The 21989-nt window shown below is 37.3% G+C and overlaps 1 pseudogene; it reads right to left on the bottom strand.

Annotated features, from left to right (window-relative positions):
- Positions 1–15938: 15938 nt before the first annotated feature.
- LOC137017127 (interferon-induced very large GTPase 1-like) overlaps positions 15939–21989 on the bottom strand; it is a 32872-nt pseudogene continuing 26821 nt past the window's right edge.

Below are 21989 nucleotides of genomic sequence, written 5' to 3' on the forward strand. Positions count from 1 at the left end.
TAGAACGATGTATTTAATGTAAAAACATTTAATTTACATGATGAAAAAAATATTATATAGGCCTACGTATAATTTTTCATTTAAAAGTACAAGTTGCATAAAAGAAATAAACAATGAACAGAATTCAATTCTCTGTATATATTTTCCAAGTTAACATTTCATTTAACATAAAAAAACAAACAAACAAGGTTAACTTGCTAAATATATAAAACTAACATTACATAGTTTAACTATAGCCTACATGTTTTGGTCCAGTGTCCCGTCGTCGGCGGCTGTGAACGTGTCAAAACCCAATAGAAAGTCATAAAACTTTAAAATGCACACACAAACATCATCTGTCAGCTGTCCGTCACACAGCCGCTAACCATGTAACGACGCTCGGCTCATTGTTGCCAGGTCTGGGATTGGGATACTTTTACACTTGTGCTGTGATTACGCTACTTTTGGGATGGTTTTGTTGCGCAGACCTGGCAACCCTCCACTCCAAAACCCCACCCCTTTCATGCACTTCGAAGTGCTCGGCCCCTGAATTGGGACACAGCTCAGGTGCAGGGAATCCAGGGAGTACAGGTGTGGAACAAGGAGGATCATGGGAAACGGAGTCCGGGACAGGCGTGACTGTAACATATATGTTGTGTTCCATAAATTACCTGTGCAGCAGGCATAATCTGAATGATTTTTATATTGTGTATCCCCTCAAAAAAGACCATTACAGATATCATTCAAAGTAACTATTCATTTATATGCATACAGTTTATCCTAGAAACTAATCGACTGATACACTGTAAATCTGGTGATTTTTGGTCAAGATGTTGGCTCTGTCATTCAAAATATGGAGCTCGAACATTTCAAAGTTCAGAATTAAATGATAAATCCAGTCATGTATATCAATCAATATCTAGAACTCAAAATCCATGTGTACATTCTGCCATGTTTTCATAATAACGAATACCATTTTACACATTCCTTGTGACATTTATTAAAGAAAAATAAAGGAACATGAAGCAGCTGGTGCAAATCCAGATGTGAATGCTAATAAACCAGCTGCAGAAGCTCCGGTCAAACGCAAACGAGATAAGCCAAGAAAGTACTCAGAAACATATCTAAAGCTTGCATTTACTTTTAAGGACATATGTGGCATTAAATTGTTGGCGTGTGTTATTTGTTCAGCTGTACTGTCAAATAAATACATGAAACCATTAAAACTACAGCATCATTTGGAGAAAAAGCATGGTCAAACGTGTGTGGCAAACCGCTGAAATACTTTCAGGCTAGCCTCAAATCTTTCAGGGCAACAGACAATATTGAGAAAATCAGCTAAGGTTGGTGAGCTTGCTTTGAAAGTGTTATATAAGGTGGCTCTTAGAATTACTTAGTGTAAAAAAAACATATCAAATTAGCAAAAGGTCTGATATTGCCTGGAGCCATCGATATGTGCAAAACAATGTTTGGGAATGACGAGTGTGTAAATAAACTGAAAACCATTCCGTTGTTGGATACAACCATTGCTTGGTGGATTAATGATATGGCATCTGATGTAAGGGCACAATTGGTAGAGAAGCTAAAGCTGGCAGACACCTTTCTATTTACAGATGGATGTCACAAAGGGTGCACAGCTTTTGGTATTTGTAGGCTTTGCAGATGGAAATGAAATGCAGGAAGAATTTTTGTTTTGTAAACCGCTGCCTGAGCGCACAACAAGCTCTGAAATTTCCAAGTTTTTCCAAGAACATGACATTCACTGGGCAAAATTTTGATATGATATACAGTATATGAATCTGTCTGTGATTAGTAGAAGAGTGATGAGCTCCTCTGCTGGTGGACTAGTGTAACTACAGACTTGACAGTAGTTAAAACTTGTTAAAACTTACAAATTAGATGGGAATTCGGCTCTTTTCCTTTTGCATTCTAAAAGAAAACTTTATAACAACATTAATGCGATATACATTTAGTTTTCTGACGGACATATTTTAGCTTCTTTATGGAGACAACAATTACAAAAAAGGTAGCAGGAAAATCAATGAGACTATAACCACAGAATGCACTTACACTTGCACAACAGTATATGATTATGCATTTACATACTCTGCCGTTTCTGCATAATGTACAGTCAGTCAATCATTACAAATTAAATCCTGATAGGATGATCAGGACCTCAATTTAAAGACTCAGTTTATTAAAGTCTGTTTTCATGTTATTGTTCATTTTTATATTTATAAACTTAGTGTTAATTTATAGATCATCTAATCTGGAAATGAATATGCCATTTTAATATGACATATTGTAGACCAAATTAGCCCACTTTAGGAAAAAAACATTTTGCACAAGCAAATCCCGTTTAGCGTGTCCATCGGTTGATACATCCACTGCGTCTTGATCTGTCATCAAGTTCATTTCCATGTTCACCCATGTGCAAAGCAAAATCCTTTTGATATGTTAAAAGAGGACCCGCCCTGGAGACATCCCTACCAGTCCGCTCCATCACCTGTCAGTAGGTCTCCAGGGCACCCACCCCCTCCCTGGTAGTTCTATCTAAGGCGCGAGGTCACGAGGGGGAGGTGCGTTGCAGTTCACAGTTCCCTTCCTTTCTGGACTCCATCTCCCATGATCCTCCCTGTTCCACACCTGCACTCACTTCCTCGTCAACTCACCATCACCACGGATTACCTGCACCTGGACTTCATCATCAAAATTTCTATATATCCTAATTGTTGTTAATATGTAATTATTTTTTCCAGGAGCTCATTGCTTATACCTTCAAGTAAATTGCTAACAGTGTTTGTAAATTAATTGCCTAAATTATTTGCTAACTGCATTCTTTAAATTGTAATGTTTACATGCATTCTCTGTAAAGCTGCTTTGAAATGATATGTATCGTGAAAAGCGCTATACAAATGAATGGGAATTGAATTGAATCATCAGCACTCCCTTCATAATGAACTCACTTCCCTGCACTCCTTGTCTGTTCTTATGTTTGCTATGTTGGCTTAAGCCGAGTTCAGACTGCACAATTTTAGCCCCGATTTTGGCTCGCCGACAGGTTTTGAGAAATCGCCGACAAATGCCTGAAATCACAGGCAAATCGGTGCTCGTTCACGCGAGTGACAATCACGCAGTGTGAATGAGCAAAGATGAGATCTGAGAGAATCGCAGACGAGTCGCCGACGCCCATGGGATATTTGGCATGCTAAATATCTGGTCCTGTCTGCGATTCAAAATCCTGCAGTGTGAAAAGTGTTCTGACTGAAAACTACATCGGTGTAAACTACATCGATGACTGACAGCCAATGAGAGAGCAAGATCCAGAGCAGCGGGGAGTTCGGGGAGGAGTTATAGACTACAATATCAGCAAGCATGGCTTCGTACATATAAACATTACAATTCTATCAAACAGAAACAAAGCACAAACATTTGCTTGACCATCCGCAACAGCAGCACATTGAAAAGTTAGTATGTATTTACCTCCAACTCTCGTTGCAGAACACACAATCCACAACCATTTCCTCCTCCATATTCTTTTCTTTCTCTTGTTTTCGCTGCAAATCAGCGCACAGGCAATTCGTATTGCAAGCTTCTTGCGGGCTACCGTTTTTAATAATAATAATAACAACTCCGGTCTTGCACGCGTGATATCGCATTGTTTCCTTGTCACATCTCGCATGTGTTTGGTTGTGAAACGTAGTTTGCGTGCCAGACAGAGTTGTCGGCGATTCTTCCTATTGTAAAGTCATGCAGTGTGAAACCTTCTGTCGCCGATCCATCGTGCAGTTTGAACACAGCAGCGACTGAATGCTGGCCAAGATAGTCATGCAGTGTGAAAAGAACAGTGACCCAACTACTTTGAAAATCGTGCAGTCTGAACTCGGCTTTAAATGTTTAATTGTTCTGCTCCTTCGTTAAATAAACCTGTTTTTGCTGATGTTCCATTCTGCATCTTCTCTGCTGCAACTAAACTGTAACAGAACATACTTAAGTACTCCACACCCTTAAAAATATTTTTCTTCCCTTGTTTTCTAATAGTAGCTCAGTAAAACTGGCATAGTAATATTTGTGGCTTTTTGACAAATTACTTTTGTTCCTATTTTGTAAGCCACTTTGCATAAATGTAAATGAGTAATTACTATATTCTTATGAAGAGATGCAATACAAAAAGATCCACTCACCTTCTGACTGATTCCTCTGCTTTAACTTTGGACTTTATTCTCTATTAGACTAAGTCTTTCCTCTGTTTCACGTCTGACTCTGTTTTCTAGAGCTTTCACATACGTCTGAAGTGAATATGGTTCAATCTTCATGTTCTCTATATAATCCAGTAGATCTGGGATCTGTCTTGAGTTTTCAGGTTCCTTTAACCCAATAACTCTGTACTGTCCTCCACAACGACTGATTAACCTCTGGGATTCTGCGCTGGATTTGACTAAGTCTTTCACTGGTCCTTCAACAGAGAGATCTGATGTGAAAAGCAATATGAAGTGCTCTCTGGAGTCAAATATAGTTTTGATCTTATCTATTTCTGCTTTGTCTTCATCAGTCAGTGGAGCAGCAGGAACAATGAGGAGGAAAACATGAACTCCAGGATCACAGAGAGACACACAGCGAAGAGTCTGACGCATCACTTCCTCCTCTGAGAGCTGGAAGCTCCACCAGACTGATCAGATGTCCATGAAGCTCAACTTGTCTCCTCACACATTCTTCACTGTGCAGTTGCTGGTGAGAAGAACTGATTGTTTTTCCTTGCAAATGTTTTGACAATGAGACTGTAAGTGTTGCATCACTTCCACACAGCACTTCTGTTTTCCAGAGACATTTGTTGACACTGAAAAACAAATGAAGAGACATTAGAATAGAATATACACCCATTCATCAATTCCTAAACGTTCACTTTTGTGAAACACTGCTAGTGATTTTACAGGACACAAATGACAATGGTAAATGGTAAAATTTTGATAACAGTAACAGAGTAAGCTCTGTGCATACAGTGGGTTTCTACATGGATTTGATTAACTTAATTTAGGACTAGTGGCTGCTAACTCCAATGCAGCCGAAAACTTGTGCACCAACAGCTAACCCTTGATGCTATGAGGGATTTTACAAACACGTAAAATGCTCAATGTACATGCACATCAGCAAACGGATGGACCTTAATTTTACACTTTTATTAATATCCATCAGCTGCTGATGCCTGCCAAATATATCTTATCAAATTACTCCTTTTACTAAATTCAGCTTTTAACCCTTTCGCACGTAAGTTTCAAATATTCTGTCTGACCCCCCAGCGTGAGTTTTTTAAGGCGACCGTTATTTAGAACGTATCACTTTATGGTTTCCATGGTGACGCGTCATTGCTTGTTACGTGGCACACCGCAGCACTGTATGAATGATGATCTGCTTTCATTTAATTTTTCCTTTTTTATTCAAAATATTCACAAATTTGTTAACTATAGCATGAAATATCTAATATTCCGATTGCCAAATATGTGCAAGTGGATGTGTTTTGCTGTTTAAACACCTTTATAACGATCGCGTTAGTTGAGCCATATGGGCGCCGCCATGTTAGTTTGCACCGCGCAGAGAATCGGATCTGTTGGATTTACAACCCGTGAATTTATCCACTTCTCCCGAAATACATGAAAGTAAGTGTGCCGGTGAACTGGGGAAGAATAGAGTAAGCTTTTAAGTTACTTTCACAATGTGTATCTGATATGAATTAAACGTGTTGTCAAGTTATAATGGAAAGGGTTGTTATTTCCGCTTCTATAGACATCATTGTGTATTTTACAAACTCTAAATATATTGTTTTGTTAGTACTCATGTGTATTTAAATGTCTGAAACCTGAAATGAACATTATTTGGTTGAAAACACTGCATATATGTGATATATGCGCTGCGTGTGTCCGTCTCTGGTTTAGCGCCAGTTACAGCGCGCACGCACATTTGAATTTGGCAGTTGATCACGTAATGCACTGAACGTTCTAATCACACCGGTGTGATCGTACGCGTCAAAGGGTTAAATCTAGAAGAGAATTGATTATACTAGCTAGTGTTGTTTCCAAACATTTAGAGGACACTGGGATCTGCAGCAGAGCATAATTCGTGATTTCATGATCAAGAATAAATATTTTAAAATGATCTGCCGTCACTATCATCAATACATTCTAGAAAAGGTATAGCTTTTACTCTCTGTCTTCTATAAAACTTATTAACATCAACCTAAAACAGGCAAAAAGGCTATTTACAGAATTCCATCAAAGAAATGTGATAGGAGGACAACAAGACCTGGGGGAGAAATGTTTGAGGCACGAGCAGAATGGGTGTTGTCACACAAATTAGAAGATAAACACACCAAGAGTTAAATGAGGATCTAAATACAGCATTTATTGAATAATCCATTCCAAAATCATAGTCAATACAGAAGGCAAAGGGTCAAAACACAGGTAAACAATCCAAAGAAGCAACCAGATAGGAAAAACAGGCAAATAGGGTAATCCAAGAGACCAAAGAGTCCAAAAAACAAGATATATGAAAACCAGGAAGATGCTGAGAGATGCAGTATAACAGAGGCAAAACAAAACCTAGCCATGAATGATAGTGTGAACCAGGCTTTATAGACAGAACAAACAAGGCTAATAGAGTACCTCAGGGATGATGTACTTTTGTAGGCCAACTCGGAAGTTAGCGGCGCACGGGTTCCCCTCGGTCGAAAGCCTATGCATTTTTCCCATAGACTTTTGAAAAATCGCAGAAAATAAGCTCTGTGTTTAACAAAGGGTTATGACACTTACACGTTTTGTCTATCAAGATAATCTTTACAAGTTAACACAACATTTTATACATTTTGAAGCCTAAATAAAGTGGTCAGATATAAAAAGCTAACAGTAGGCTATAAACGGACCACAGCACACCATGGTCACGGATCAACGTCGTCACCACCACCAAGCTTCCTCAAACTTTATTTAAAAAAACAACTTTATTTAAAAACATGCCCTCTGATTATGATCTGCGCTGTGTATGAATACTTATCCACTTTTTCATGAGAAATGCTGTTCAAATGTCCTATTTGTCATGATGATGTCTAAAGTCCCCGCCAAAGGAAGTAGTCCCTTTTAGCAATTTTTAGCAACCGCCGTTTTTAAGACACAATAAAGGTTTAAAAAGTCACAAGCGGGTTATAACTGGTGTGTTTTATGTCATAGATCAAAACGTGAAAATATTTAGAGGCTTTGTTAACCACAGACCTTATTTCAGGCCATTTAGCAAAAACCCATTCAAAAAACCCATTGACTTCGGGGCGATGGAACCGGAAGTCCTAAAATGCTAACTCGCTTCCGGGTTTTGCCTACAAAAACACATCATCCCTGAGGTACTCTATAAGCAACAGCTGAAGGCAATGAGTGATGATGAAATGGGGCAGAGGATTATGGGTAGTGTAGTCCATGACAGAGTAACAATAGTCCATGATAGAGTGCGCACTGGTTGACAACCAGGACACTTCAACTGGTGACTGTGACATAAGTCATCAAAATGTACATTCTTTGAGAATATGTGCACTGTTTATTACAAGGTGTATTTTCATTTAAATGTAATAATGTACACTGCCAGTCAAATTTTTGGAAGATATAGTAAAATGTAATTTAAAAGTTTTAGCACCAATGTATCCGAGCACCGATGGTGCGATGACCGAAGACCCTCGTGGAATTGTTCCATTTATTTATGATCTGTATTCGAAGAACACATAATTTTCCATTATTCTTCTCCCAGCTGTCAATGTTATGATTTTGACCTCAATTTTCTTGAGTTCTGCAGCATACATTTCAGCGGTCTCTTTGTATCTCATTTAAATGCTCAGTTTTTTTGTTTGTTTTTTTTCAGTTTTGATCTTTATCAGATTCTCGTCCTGTTTCTGTTCTCGCTTTGCCTAGATCTGTTGTTCCTGAAAGCTGTTTTCATGCTTTTCTATCTGATCATCATTCTTTCTCTCAGCATGTGACTTAGATTCACGTTGATCTTGCATTTGTTTCAGTGTCTGTTGTCACTGCATCACTCTTTTGTCTCAACAGTGTTTTCCCTCTCCCCAGGATAAGAAATTCTCAAAATTTTGCTTTTTCTTCCTCTAGTTTGTCTTTATATTCTTTGATTTCAGACTCATATTTGGCTTTAATGGCCTCTATCTCTCGTCTGACCTCCTCTTCTCTCTCTCTATTGATCTGCTTGAGTCTGAATGCTATCTCTGCCTCCTGAAACATTTTGTCATTGTAGAAAGTTTGTTTATTACTCCACATCATCTTATTGATCTTCTTTAACAGACTCACGACCTGAGCAAGATCTTTCTGTTTATTAGGCCGTGTGTCCACCAAAGTGTTTTAGCCAGCTGAAAACGCTAGGCGCTCTGCAGGGTTGGGAAGGTTACTTTTAGAATGTATTTCACTACAGATTACAAAATACATGCTTTAAAAATTAATCTGTAACGTATTTCGTTACATTACTCAAGTTTAGTAACTTAATCTAAATACTTTGGATTACTTTGAAATACTCAAAAGACCATATTAACTTGATGTTCTGTTTTAAGTTTACAACCTGTAAGTAAAAATGACCTCTACCCATCAGGATTTGGTTTTCCACTAAATTGTATTTTTAACATCAGTTACAAAATATTTATCTGCAGTTTATTAGACATAACCTATGTGTTGGTAAAGAATTTTGAATCTTGATAAACAAATTATGAAAATATATTAAATTTTTCTCTTAACATCACATCCATATATAATTACTATTGATATACCATTCCTACATTATATTTGTAAAGATGTGCATCAGAGGGATAACAAAATATTAAATAACAAAATATTGTTATGAATTATAAATATTTTTCAGGTTTGGAAAAAAATATGATCATTTTGTGTTAACTATCCCTAGTATAAATATGTTTATTCTAATATTTAACCTTAGTGCACTGATAGCTGCATTAATATTAACCATATAAACATCAAACAGCGGGGGGAAAAAAAATCGATTTTTTTTTAATAATCCTTTATTTATTTATTTATTTTATTATTATTAGTGATGCACTTATTTAGATTTTTCATGGCCAATAGAAGCAAATTGGCCAATTCTGATCGGATGCAGATTTTTTAAAGCAAATTTATTTGTACATTTATAGATAGATAGATAGATAGATAGATAGATAGATAGATAGATAGATAGATAGATAGATAGATAGATAGATAGATAGATAGATAATGTTTATTTCATTCATGGATATTTTTTTTCCAACAAATCTTACTTCATCATCTTCATATATATAATTTATAAAACCATGATGAAAAGGAGGCAGGGTGAAGAATATCTTATATTTCCTGCCCCCTCAACAATAATAATAAAAAAAAAAAAAAATCAACATATCAAATCCCCGTCAATTATATGTATCACAATCCCAACAAAGATGTTATGTACATGAGCATGAACAATTGTTTTTCATTTAAATTGTTGTATAATTTCAAGATTAACAGCAAAAACAGCATGGTCTGAATTAAAGGGTTAGTTCACCCAAAAATGAAAATTATGTCATTAATGACTCACCCTCATGTCGTTCCAAACCCGTAAGACCTCCGTTCATCTTCGGAACACAGTTTAAGATATTTTAGATTTAGTCAGAGAGCTTTCTGTCCCTCCATTGAAAGTGTAGGTACGGTGCACTGTCCATGTCCAGAAAGGTAATAAAAACATCATCAAAGTAGTCCATGTGACATCATTGGGGCAACAGGAAATTACATGTTTTACACTGTGATTAACTCCTCATAGAGATTAAACTCTTTGAGATGTTAAATATCAAAGATCTTGAGTTTTTGTTGAAGGGCGTGTCCGTGGCGGACTGACAAAGTCTGATGTTTCGCCATGAAAGAGGAAGCTGTTGTAACTCAGGCATATTATGTCTGATCTGCCCCAAACTTCACATGAGTGATAAAAGTCCTGGCCTAAAGACATCTATATGACAATATTCAGTTAGCTATAGCGCCACCTGTTGGTAGCAGGAAGTGTGGCACTTTTACATGATTTTGCCATAATTCTCCTGTATTTACTCGCTTACATGCATGTCGCCCACTTTTCACTGTTTTCCTGAGGCCAACAGGTGGCGGTTAGCCCGGGTGCAAGGGCCCAAATAACATTTTCAAAGACCAAGAACAGCTTAGGCCTACCTCAAGGTGCTTTTTCAGATTAGATGTTGAATCCTTTGAAGCCGGTAGAAGTTTTGTTGCAGGTAGACATAGCTTGCACTGCACTATGATGTTACTGTACGTTAGGGCTGCACGATTAATCGCATGAGATTGTCATGCGTGTCTCGTCAGTAAAGCCGGTTCTGTGATTAGCGGTAAATGTCCATCACCTGCTTTCAAATGGAGCGGCACATAATATACAGATCCGTAGTTCGCGGACAAGCTACGCAATATCGCGTTCATAATCGAAGGTGATTGCGTAGCTTGTCCGCGAACTATGGCTCTGTATATTAAGTGCCGCTCCATTTGAAAGCAGGTGATGGACATTTACCGCTAATCACAGAACCGGCTTTACTGACGAGACACGCATGACAATCTCATGCAATTAATCGTGCAGCCCTACTGTACGTCCTTTTTCATGTTAATAAGTAAAAGTGTCTTTGAATTTCCACTAGAGAAATGCGTTATGCCCTGTTTTCCCGTCCATTTTTTTGCATGTGATCTCATGTCTGCTCTCTGCAGGTTGTTAATATCTAAACAGGCTGCGCGCGCGTTTTTTTTAAAACAGAGTCGGAGAATCATCAACAATGGCTCGTTGGTTAAAAATCCTCAAACAGCTTACGTTAATAGCTTATTAAATTAAATAAATGACATTAAAATTCAAAGTAATCACTTTGATAATCTAAAATACTTTTTGAATGTAACTGTAATTTGATTACCATCTATTTAAAATGTAACTGTAACGAAATACAGTTACTCAAATTTTGTATTTTAACGTCGTTACATGTATTTCGTTACTCCCCAGCCCTGCATATATGGTTAATTCCCCCTTGGGTCGGTATGTGCATAATAATTATTCATAAAACTTTAGGAATTATTATATTCATATTCCACCCATAAATTGATTAATAACTGTACAAATTGTAACAATATGATTGGAATCATCTGCAGCAGACTTTAAAGCTTAGTTCATTTATATAGCTCTCTTCCTTTAAAAATTCAATTCAGTCAATAATTCAAGATCATTGTACTTATTTGTTACTTAGTTATTTGTTTGTTTTTATATGTCACTGTTTATAACTGTGTTATTTGTAACTCTATTATGTTTGTTTGTTTGTTTTTTTATTGTGTTGCACCTGCTTTTTATGCTGCCTCTTGGCCATGTCGTCATTGTAAATGAGAACTGGTTCTCAATTGACTTACCTGGTTAAATAATGGTTAATTAAATTAAATTAAGTAACCAAATGACCTAATTGGATATCTAAGTTAAAAGTTAAAAATTGCACAGGAGTTATTATTGGAATGTGCAATTCTTCTTACCAAAGGCAACATATAAATATGGACAAAATGTAGTCTAATAAGCTTAACCTATTTATTTATTTATTTATTTATTTATTTATTCATTCATTCATTCATTCATTATTAAATAAACCTAAATTCAAACTCATTGACACCACTTTGTTCATTTGTGAACTTCTGCATGTATGACAATTAAATTCATTGATTTGGACTGTCGCCTTGAACTTGAGAATGATAATACAGAATAACACGCTCTGCCCCAAACTTCACACATGTCCTGTACACATGTCCATGCCCATATTCAGTTATAGTCATAGCGCCACCTGTTGGCAACAGGAAGTGACATGTGTAACACTGTTATGGACTCATAGCAACATATTAAACAAAGTAAGTGTTAAATAGGCTAGCAACATGCTAGAAACATGCTAGCAACACTTAGCTAAGTGCTAAAGCATGTTATTATCACCATGAAACAGGAAGTTGCTGTAACTCAAGCATATAATGTCCAATCTGCCCCAAACTTCACATGATTGATAAGAGTCCTGATAACAGTCATAGTCCACCCAGCTGGCAGCAGGAAGTGTGGTAAATAAAAAAAAATGACTTTAATGTAGTCCTCTTATATTTACCTACTTAAATGCATATTGCCCACTGTGCTCTGTGTTCCTAAAGCCACTGTATGATATCTGCAAACAGTGATTGACTGGTGCGAGCAGCTTCCTGCAACTTTCATTTTTATGGTATCAGCAAACAGTGATTGACTGTTGTAAAGCTAAAAGCCATTACATGATTCAGAATCAATGTACTCTAAAAAAAAAAAATCACACACCCACACAAGGAAAAAAAAAAAAAAAAACTTCGGTAAAAGATTTAGTGGTGATCATGTGATATGGTTACAAATGGCTTAAATGTTTAAACTGGCAAGACTTGTAAATGATAAACTGTAGTAACAATGTACTGTGGCAACTTGAAACGCAAGCGAAAGCTCAGCATGCAGCTTGCTTGTACAGAGTAATGAGGTGATGTGAAATATATATATATATAAATATAATATAAATAGTTACCGGTCTTCTGGAAAAGAAAGGTTGGGAACCACAATCTCATCACATAACCACACTAAATGATGAAAATACATTTATCAATGTTTCTTTGCTTGTTCATGGAGAGGTGGTATTAACATTAAGTGACATGGCATCTTATGTACAGAAGCCATCGGCATGTGTCGCTATAATTAGTGACACATCCGGCACATCCAGTTTTCATTGGCATGTGCTACTAAAAATGTGACATGTGCCAGTGGATTGCATCTTGTGCCACTGACATTTGCTGTCTGCCGGAGCATTATGTTGTAGATGGTGTAACCCACATAGCAAGTGATCTTTGCCTGAATGTGTTTAATACCTACATTTGCCTAATCAGCGTTCCAGTGGACGCAAAAAGCTTGCCACAGGGCACTGGCAGAGGTAATGATTATGAGTGCATCTGGGAAAAATTGCTTTAAGTCATATACACCCCAGTAAAGCTTGGGTTCATTTTCATTTGAAAGTGAACTAATCCTTTAACAGTGTGTTTCTGACACACATTTGTTTTTTCCTAGTTTCTCAATATGTTTGAGTTCTTTTGCCTCACTGCTGCTGTTGTCATTACATGATGATGTTGACAATGACTGGTCATTTAAAGTAGCAGCAGCACTACTAATTGAAGAAAGGCTAGTGTCAACTGAATTTTTCATTTTAATTACAAACCTGTCCATTTATAAGCGAAATGCAAAAATGAATTGACTTTACAACAGTGGTTTGATAACCACTCCCACCACCGCATTGAAAAGGCTGGCACTCTATCTATGTCCATAAAAAGCATATGGATATTACAATCCGAGTGATTCACCAATCAGAGAGGTTCCCGAATTTCAATAGATTTATTGATTGGACTACGTTTAGGGTGTGCTCAACAAAATTGAAATTCTGTCTTAATGACCATAACCACACATAATTAATAACTATACAAGACCATTAATAAACGGTGAATTAGATTAAAAAACGAAAACACAGAACAGTGTTTTTAGTCTTAAAATGTTAAATTACAATGCTGCTGATGAGAACTGATTGCAATCTGATCTAGATATTTATGACAATTAGACAATTAGACAAGTCCTTCAACTACAGTAATCTTGCACCCTCTTAATCATCTTAAGCATTCAAGGTCTCCTTGAATTCTTCATCATTCTTCTGTTGTTTCGCTCCTTCACCCCTTCTTCAAGACTGTCCATTTTCCTACAAGGTTTTCGAGCTTGTTTACAGGATGAAAAGGAATGCGGGCCTTTTCCCAAAAAAATTTGACCTCCTTCATGGTCTGCACTGCTGCTTCATGCTTCACCATACCCTTTTTCCCCATTCGTTGAAGATATACTGAGAGAACATCACCAATGGACGGAAGCTTACAACATGATAAAGACTCCTTCTTGCTTTCAAGCAAATATACTTCATCTTGGTTATGCAAAGTGGCCATCTGGTATCAGAAACAGTCCTTTGCTAATATTCCTAAACAAACCTTCACTAATATCACCAATCAGATCTTAATTAAAGGGTTAGTTCAATGAAAAAGGAAAATTCTGTCATCATTTCCTCACCCCCATGCCGTTCCAAACCAGCAAGAACTTTGTTCATCTTCTGAACAGAAATTAAGATATTTTTGATGAAATCCGAGATCTCTCTGACTCCTCCATATACAGAAATATAATTACCACTTTAAAGGCCCAGAAAGGTAAAGGGAATAAAGTTTATAATTATTGCATAATATTAATAGTATACAATTGTAAGAAAAAGTATGTGAACCACTTGCAGGGGATGAAAACTTTTGAATTTGAATATCAAGGTAAATTATACTTATTTTTTCTTCCGGGAAACATGCAAGCATCTTCTGTTGCTTCTGAAGGGCAGTACTAAATGAAAAGCAATGATATTTCAATAAAATAAGAAAAATTTGGACATCTTCATCCTGTTCAAAAGTTTTCACCCCCGACTCTTAATGCATCATGTTTCCTTCTGGAGCATCAGTGAATGTTAGAACCTTTTTTAACAGTTGAGTTTGAGTCCTTCAGCTGTCCTCAGTGTGAAAAGATGGATCTCAAAATCATACAGTCACTGCTGGAAAGGGTTCAAATATGCAGAAGATGCTGGAAAACCAAATAATTTGCAGGAACTGGAGGATTTTTCTGAAGAACAGAGCTCAGTTTAACTGCTCAGGACAAACAAGAGACTCATAAACAACCATCACAAAACAAAACAAAAAACAGTCGTGGATCATCAGGTAACCACACAGTATTAAGAATCAATATATGTAAACATTATATGTATTATATGTAAACATATTTTATGTAAAATATCTTACTCAGGACAGTACTAAATAAAAAATAACATGCATTTTGTAAGATCTCTCTTATTTTGTTAACATTTTTCACATTTTCACAGATTCTGCAAGTTCTAGCAACTGTATATCATTTATGTCATGAAGTAACCATGCTGATAGAATCCTGAGAAACAGATGGATGCAGTATATTTTCAATCTGTCTGAAGTGAATCTGTTTTTTTTTTTTTGTTTTTTTTTTTCAGTTAATTCACAGACTAAATGTTTAATCTCTTAAAACTGAGATCAGAGCATTTTTTTGTCTTTCGGCTGTTGACCTGCATGCAGTATTTGTCCAGGATTTCAATATTACAAGAGGACAGAGGTGTTGTTTTTGTATACATGGTTTATTTATATACAAGCACATGAATTATTAGATGTACTGATCACAATATTATGTAATAACATTTATGATATGTTTAAAATCTGATTATGCTTAAATCTGATTAAAGCAACTTTATACAAGTTGTTTACCTTGACATAGTGTAAAAATCATTCTAATGGCACACTTATTTCGATTATGCATAAGAATTAAATATGGTGTAAATCAAGAGTGAATTCCAGTGAATGACAACTTGCCATTAACTGTAGGGGGCAGTAATGTTGATAAAATACACAAAACTACATAAAGTTGCTTTAAATTATGCTTTTGTTTGTATTTCTACAGACACTTTTATAATCCCAATAACTTTAAGCTCATTTATTAATTTGAATATCTACAAATAATTTAACATCCAAACTTAAAGGGAAAAAAAGGAAAGCTATAAAATGCTCCACAATAACAATTTTTGTTAAATGTTGCATACATTGTTTTCAATAAAAATGTCAAAAAAAATTGTAGCTCCACTTTAAGATTGAATATTGTCTTCAAAGCTCTTGTATCAGTGTACTCTGTTAGTTCTCCATGGAGTGAGGCGTAGATGAGTACAGATTCGTGCTGATATGTGATAGAAGCTCGTTTCTAACTGTGATCTGAGGAGAATCTAATAGGAAAAGTGAGATTTTCATTCACTATCTGCTCCATTAGATACATTGATCCAAACACTCAATAGCATTCTGTTTTGAGTATTTTCTCCATTCATCTGATATTTTAAAACTCCCCTCAAATGTTTTACTGTAGTGTTTTTCCAGATCTTTCTGAAATCTGCACACAAACCACTTCCAGTAGGGCAGTTCAGAGAGATCAGAGGTGATGCTCAAGTCTTCATAAACTCCTCCTGCTCTTCTGTATTCTCTAGAAGGGAACCTTCCATCTGGTACATAGAAATCCTGATCACTTGCCACTAATTTTGTGCAAATAACAGCACAGAGATACTGTGCTTGTGGGAAATGCCTTCCATTTCCTCTCTCACTGTTATCTCCATGATGTTTTTTTATGGTGTTGGTGCAGATGGCTTTACGAAACGGACACTGAACCCAACAGCAATGACAGAAGTGATCAATCAGAAGCTCATCTGGTCTGAACTTATAGTCCAGATTTACTGGAAATGTCTCTGTGTTGAATCTTCTGCTGATGTCTGATATTATAGTAGGAAGTTCTCGTCTAATCACATCTTCTAGGAGGTTGAAATCATCAACATAATCTTGTTTCACTCCACTGAGGTCTTTTTCAGAGAAGATCAGCACATCTGAGAGCTTCTGTGTGAAACTCTTCAACCACAAACCAACATCTCCTCTGTTCTCTTGAACATGTTCAGTAGATTCATGTGCTGCTTCCATGATCTTCTGCTGCAGGAGTTTAATGTTCTCCTTCATCTTGGGTAAAACACTGACACTGAACTTATCAGTGATGTACCGACTGACTTCATCTCTGATGAAACTCTTGAAATGATCTCTGGGATTATGAATGTAGTTCATGTATTTTTTGAAGTCCTCATCATCTGCCAGTGTCTTCAGGATGTGTTTCTCCAGATTTGATCCGTTTCCATTCAGTGATTCACAGTTTGATCTGATTTCGTCAGTCAGATCTCTGGCAGTCTTCTTGTAGACACTCTGCACAGTGGGCTCTTTCAGTTTCTGACAGATGATCTCTCCAAAAATGGCAGCTGATGTTGCTCCATGACAGTATTTCTGGAAAACACTATAGTACTCTTCTCTCTTCTTCTCTACATATATCTTAGGATCATTGGCTTCTTTGAAGAGTCTGTGTTGGTCAGTGATCATCTTGTTTGCCCTTTTACTGATAGAAAGAACCAAATCCATGAAGAAATCAATCTTGAACACATATTTCAATTGTCTTTTCTGATGTTCTGTTACTCTCTTCTTGATGTAACCTGTGAGTTGTTGAATGCAGCTGATGTTGTAGCCCATCATTGAAATGTTAAATGACTGAATCATTCTGTCTGTCTGCTGAGAAACATCTGTGACTAATGATCTTATTTGGGCTTCATCTTCTAGAGAACGACTTTGATCAAATCTACATGTTTCTTTGACTGTTTTTGTGGAATTTCTGAAAATTACATATTGAGAGTAAGTCGACACAGTAAAAATATCATAGCTCTCACTGCAATTGTATACAAGAGAACTTCTATAGATGTTTTTGAGGATCTCTCTCACATCTTTCATTATGTCAGTGTCTTTAATTTGAGGACTGTCTGAGAGAATCCTGTCCACACTCTTTTCCCAAAATGAATCAAACTCTTTCTTAAGTGTTTCTTCATCATTTATTTTGTCTTTGAGTTTTAAGGCAAGTTCTTTGCTCTTTTCATAGAGAGTGTTTTCATGATGTGTCTTCTGATCATCAATCTTTTTCTTCAGGTCTCGCTGCTGAAGAATCTAATTTAATTTCCTCTTTGTTTCTCTCACAATGTTTTCCTGAATCTCTTTCATTTTTACGTCAAATGATTTTTTCCACTGAACCAATATATCAGCATCTTTCTCAAAGAATTCAGACATTGAGTTTTTCACATCCTCACTTGTCTTCTTCAGTTCTCTTTGAAGATCAGTTTCTTCAAACTTATAAATTGCTTCATTTTCTATTTTGTTGTGTAGTTTGTTCTCAGTTTCCATCATGGCACTGTGAAGACTCCAGGACCACTTGCTGTATTCAGTCTCCAGTTTCCTGTAGGCTGAAATCTCCAGAGCAGTTCTGGAGCTGAAGACACATCGTTCCTTCAGTAAAGCCTCACATAGATCTCTAATATGATCTTTTAAGTCTATCAGCATCATTCCATGGGGTTTTGCTGCACAAGATATAATAGTTTCCTTTAGGTCTTGAATATTTTCACAGTAGTCTGGGTTTGGTGGTGCCATGGGTGGGTTTCCCTCCCAAAGATGAGCAAAATACTTCACATCATTTTGAACATCAAATCTAATGACATCACTGAAACATTCTGCATCACAAACTTCCTCTTCAGCAGCGAGTTTAGTCATCTCATCCAGTGTCTGCTGCAGTCGTCTCCTTCCCTCCATGTTTTTCTCTTCATCTGTGATGTCTGAAACGTTCTGATGCACAAACACACAGCTGGGATTCAGTCTGACCTTCTTCATCCTCATGAAGGCCTGAACAACAATCTGAAGAATGTCCTGCATCTCAGATGGGTTTTCTCCAAAGATGTTGATCAATGTCAGATTTCCAAGACCAACAACAAATGTGGCCAATTCAATGTCATGATGTCTTGTTGATCTTCCAGCCAGGTCTAGAGCACGAAGACCCTCAGTATCAACAACCAGAATATAGTCAATCTTCATTTGTGTTTTCATCTCATCTGACACTCTGACCAGCTGCATGAAAGCTCCTCTGGTGCACCTGCCAGCACTGACGGCAAACTGGAGTCCAAACATGGCATTCAGCATGGTGGATTTCCCAGAGCTCTGAAGCCCTAAAACTGACAGCACAAAGACTCTCTGGTCTCCCAGTTTCTGGATGAGTTCATCTAGAACAGCAGAGATCCAGACCACAGGAACATGAGCAGCATCTCCATCCATCAGCTCCAGTGGAAATCCAGAGATCATCATCTCTGCTGCAAGACTCGGGAGAGAAGAGAAGTGAACCTCCTGGTCTTTCTTGTTCTTCTGCACAGATTCACATGATTCATAGATCTGACTGATCTCCCTCATGATGTGCTCCAAACCAAAGGCTGCAGCTTGAAGCTTCTCAGATATTCTCTCAAGTTCAGTTTGTTCAGCTTTAAGTTGTTCAATTTTATTACAATTCTCTTTCAGTTTTAAGACTGTTGACCACTTTTCATCATATTTGTGATTTAGATAAGAAAGGTCACCTGAGGTATATTCATCCAGGAGGATTCTGAGCCATTTGAGAAAATATATATTTTTATTGGCAGCACCTGAGTTCATTTATTTAATGAAGAACTTAATAAACTCTCTTATGTCAGATTCATACTGATGCTGACGAATTCTTTTCAACTCTGTTTTCTTTCTATTGATGTCCATTTCTATCTCATCTGCTTTAGGTCGATGTAGTTCCTTGTTCTTCTGACTCCACTGATGCCACAGTTTCCCCTGATGAGGCAGAACTGATTCTTTGATTTCTGTCAGATCTTTCTTCTCCAGTAAACTCATCATCTGCTGTGCTGCTTCTCTTCCTCTCCTGCAGTCATCATCATCTTCCTCATCTACTCTGATGTCTGAGTGTTTGGACACATCTTCAAGTCTGAGAGTGGAAGATGATTCTGAGAGACAGTCATTTATAGCTCTTCTGAGTTCTTCAGATACAACTGACTGATTTCTGTTTTTCAGACCAATCTTATATTTTCTTTTCTTTATTTCAGTTACAGCAGATTCATTCTCAGTAAAAAGACAAATGAGTGGCTTTGAGGTCCTGTACATGTTTTGTATTATTGCTGCACTTTTGTCATTCCTGTCCAGTTGTGGTAGAAGAACAACATTGACTGAGGCCATTTCAGTGAGGATCTCCAGCTGTTTCTCATGGTCTCCTGCATCACCATGTAGATTACAGAACGCAACACAGTCAGTGAATTTATCATCATATGATCCAGAGGGGCAGAACCAGGCGATCTCCACCACTCCATCCACCAGGACTCTGGTTCTGCTGCTGCCTGGGCAGTTCCTGTGGAAGAACGTGTTGTGTTTCTCATTGATCAGACTGTTTATCAGCTGAGACTTGGATGAAGACACAGAGCCAAACCTGAAGAAAGACACCATTGAAGTTTCTGCTTTGTAGATCGGCTGGGTTTGACTGATGATTTCATTGTTGGTGTTTCTGATCTTCCAGCTCTTGGTGATTTCTCTAAATGTCCAGAGAGGAAACTCAATCTGTTGTGTGAATGGATCAGGAAGAAGCAGAGGCAGAGCGTACTGACACTGGGACAGTTTAGTGACCATCAGCTGCTTCAGAAAACTATCGGCACAATGAAACACGGCCATCTGAACATCCATCGGGTGAATGGCCTTAGACTGGCTTGCTCCATAGTTAGACAAAAACATTTCATGAAAAATATCACTTTCATCTTCAGATGAGTGATTGTCTTTTCGTTGTGTGTGATCTTCCTCATTTTTCTCTTTAGATATAATAAATCTTGCTCTGTAGTTCATCATCAGTAGTTTTTGTAGGAAAGTCTGAATCAGCTCCTGTTCAGTACAATACTCATGGGACTGTAATGAATGTCCAGTTATCTGAAGAACATCTGCAGCTCTCAGTTTATTGTGGTACCTGTCTTTAAGATGAAGTCTGTGAAATAGGTGATATATTTTTTCTGCTCTGCTCTGCTCTGCTCTTTTCCAATGTCCTTGTTTTTTCTCTGTTTAATAGACAAAACAATGATACATTTATTAAATCCAATATTAAATTCCAGTACTCAACTATAAAGGGATAGTTCACCCAAAAATGAAAATTCTGCCATTAATTACTCTCATGTTGTTCCAAACCTGTAATTTCGTTCATCTTCGGAACACAAATTAAGATCTTTTTGATGAAATCTGAGAGCTTTCTGTCCTTCGATAGACTGACACTTTGACACTTCAAAAAGTTCATAAGAGATCATAAAACAATTCCACATGAATTGAGTGGTTTAGTCCACATTTTATGAAGAGACTCCATGCTTTATATTATGAACAGATTGAATTTAGGCTTTTAATCAAATACAATCCTGATCCCAAAAAAGTTGGGACACTGTACAAATTGTGAATAAAAACAGAATGCAATGATGTGGAAGTTTCAAATTTCAGTATTTTATTCAGAATACAACATAGATGACATATCAAATGTTTAAACTGAGAAAATTTATCTTTTTAAGGGAAAAATAAGTTGATTTTAAATTTCATGGCATCAACACATCTCAAAAAAGTTGGGACAAGGCCATGTTTACCACTGTGTGGCATCCCCTCTTCTTTTTATAACAGTCTGCAAACATCTGGGGACTGAGGAGACAAGTTGCTCAAGTTTAGGAATAGGAATGTTGTCCCATTCTTGTCTAATACAGGCTTCTAGTTGGTCAGCTGTCTTAGATCTTATTTGTCACATCTTCCTCTTTATGATGCACCAAATATTTTCTATGGGTGAAAGATCTGGACTGCAGGCTGGCCATTTCAGTACCCGGATCCTTCTTCTACGCAGCCATGATGTTGTAATTGATGCAGTATGTGGTCTGGCATTGTCATGTTGGAAAATGCAAGGTCTTCCGACGTCTGGATGGGAGCATATGTTGTTCTAGAACTTGGATATACCTTTCAGCATTGATGGTGCCTTTCCAGATGTGTAAGCTGCCCATGCCACACGCACTCATGCAACCCCATACCATCAGAGATGCAGGCTTCTGAGCTGAGCGCTGATAACAACTTGGGTTGTCCTTGCCCTCTTTAGTCCGGATGACATGGTGTCCCAGTTTTCCAAAAAGAACTTCAAATTTTGATTCGTCTGACCACAGAACAGTTTTCTACTTTGCCACAGTCCATTTTAAATGAGCCTTGGCCCAGAGAAAATGCCTGCGCTTCTGGATCAGGTTTAGATATGGCTTCTTTTTTGACCTATAGAGTTTTAGTCAGCAATGGCGAATGGCACTGTGGATTGTGTTCACCGACAATGTTTTCTGGAAGTATTCCTGAGCCCATGTTGTGATTTCCATTACAGTAGCATTCCTGTATGTGATGCAGTGC

Source organism: Chanodichthys erythropterus, chromosome 3, assembly GCF_024489055.1.
Source record: "Chanodichthys erythropterus isolate Z2021 chromosome 3, ASM2448905v1, whole genome shotgun sequence".
NCBI classification, from domain to species: Eukaryota; Metazoa; Chordata; class Actinopteri; order Cypriniformes; family Xenocyprididae; genus Chanodichthys; species Chanodichthys erythropterus.